The following is a 2,500-nucleotide window of genomic DNA, read 5'->3' on the forward strand; positions in this document are numbered from 1 at the left end:
CCTCCCCCTCGGCCGCACCCCCGCCAACAAGTTCGTGCTGCACATGATCTGGTGTTTTGTCATTCAGTCTGCCGACATGAAAAAGCTTACAGCACCTGGTATTCCCAGGCAGTCTCCCATCCAAGTACTGACCAGGCCCTACCCTGCTTAGCTTCCGAGATCGGACGAGATCGGGCGTGTTCAGGGTGGTATGGCCGTACGCGACAGCAGAGGAGGCCGGCACGGCTCATGTACACAGCAGATGGCTTTGGCCAATGGCTTTCATGAAAAAGCTTACGGCACCTGGTATTCCCAGGCAGTCTCCCATCCAAGTACTGACCAGGCCCTACCCTGCTTAGCTTCCGAGATCGGACGAGATCGGGCGTGTTCAGGGTGGTATGGCCGTAAGCGACAGCAGAGGTGGCCGGCACGGCTCATGTACACAGCAGATGGCTTTGGCCAATGCCTTTCATGAAAATGCTTACGGCACCTGGTATTCCCAGGCAGTCTCCCATCCAAGTACTGACCAGGCCCTACCCTGCTTAGCTTCCGAGATCGGACGAGATCGGGCGTGTTCAGGGTGGTATGGCCGTAAGCGACAGCAGAGGTGGCCGGCACGGCTCATGTACACAGCAGATGGCTTTGGCCAATGCCTTTCATGAAAAAGCTTACGGCACCTGGTATTCCCAGGCAGTCTCCCATCCAAGTACTGACCAGGCCCTACCCTGCTTAGCTTCCGAGATCGGACGAGATCGGGCGTGTTCAGGGTGGTATGGCCGTAAGCGACAGCAGAGTTGGCCGGCACGGCTCATGTACACAGCAGATGGCTTTGGCCAAAGCCTTTCATGAAAAAGCGTACGGCACCTGGTATTCCCAGGCAGTCTCCCATCCAAGTACTGACCAGGCCCTATCCTGCTTAGCTTCCGAGATCGGACGAGCTCCGGCGTGTTCAGGGTGGTATGGCCGTAAGCGACAGCAGAAGTGGCCGGTACGGCTCATGTACAGTAGATGACAGTACATTTCTTTAACCATAGAAACATGGTTAAAACAATATGCGTCAGCCACATCTCTATTTATTACAAACAGGCCGTTTTTTTTTTCCATTCAACAAGGCGGAAGAAAGTGCACCGTTCCCGGCGGCACTGCAATGCCGGGTCGATGCGTGGAGTGAACGGAGCAAGCCCCTTTTTCAACTCCTGAGTCAAAAAATCCGTTTAATATTTAGTCCCCATATAGGGGACATATCAGATATTAAACTGATAAGAACAGATACTACACTTGATCTTAGCCAAAAGGCCGAGAAGCGATAACCCTCAAACTGACTGCTGTGAAGTCCGCTTCCTAGGCTAACAACATTCCCATCCGGTCTGATACCCACTTAGTCATCACCATATACCCACTTGGGCATTAGCATAACAATGACCTCTGTGACCTCTCTAAGGACCCATTGGTAGATGCTTACAGCAGCGTGGAGTATGCAAGCTTGCAGATCTGCTATTTTCATAACATTTCAAAAATGACAAAAGTGGCCCATCCACATGCATGCTTGTAGGTAGCCATTTTCAACAACTTCCGTTGGTCGCAGAGGCTCGGGATTGCCACCGTTGGAAAGCTCGCACCTGAGATAGGGGGGGGGGGGGGGGGGGGGGGGGGAGTGGAGGTGCATGGGCGTCGGTAGTGGGGGTGGGGTAGGCGTTGTTAAAATGTTTAAAAAGTGGAAAAACTGGGACGCTTTGGAGAATCACAAGGGGGCGCTGCTGTGCAGCAAGCCCTCGGCCGTGCCCCGCCCACATTGGGGGCGTTGTTTTAAAATGTGGGTGTGGCCTATCAGAGCGTAGAACAACTCTGGTCTCTCTTCATGACGGATACAAAACTATATGTTGTGTTTGGCCCTACCTCTGGTAGGGGTTTATCAATTGTCTGGGGCCATTGTCACTTGCTCCGCGAGTGGGAATCGAACTCACAGCCCTCCGCATTAGAGTCAGTTGCATTGACCACTAGTCCATTGCCCGCCCTCCACCCTGAACAGATCAGGATTCTATATAAAGGGATATTAGCTGGGTTTAAATAGAGCTTGAATGTTTAAACAGTACTGGTCGGGATCCTGTTAAAAACGGCATCGTCCCAGAGGTGGATTTGAACCACCAACCTCTTGGTTTACAGCCAAGCACACTAGTCCACTGAGCCAAACAGGCTGTTGAGTGTTGAAGCAAAAGTGTGTGCATTGCAAATGGATTTGGAGTCCCAGGGGCGCGGCCGCTGTGCGCCCGTAGCCAATGGTGAAGATTCCAGGGGGGTGCTTAAGAGTGGGTACCCGGGTTCGGATGGAGAGCCGGGTTGTGGGTTTAGCTGGCTTCGGGCCTGGCACCCCGGTGGGGGCCCAAGGCTCCCTGGGTCCGCGTGGAGAGCCGGGCAAACCGGCTTTCTGCTGTCCACACTTAGAAGATTTTTACACTCGTACCCCGGAAGTCACGTTAGAGGCTGGCCCATGCCACCCCCTCCCCCGTGGGTTACCCGGGTC

This window comes from Electrona antarctica (assembly GCF_951216825.1).
Source record: "Electrona antarctica genome assembly, chromosome: 4".
In the NCBI taxonomy this organism is placed as follows: Eukaryota; Metazoa; Chordata; class Actinopteri; order Myctophiformes; family Myctophidae; genus Electrona; species Electrona antarctica.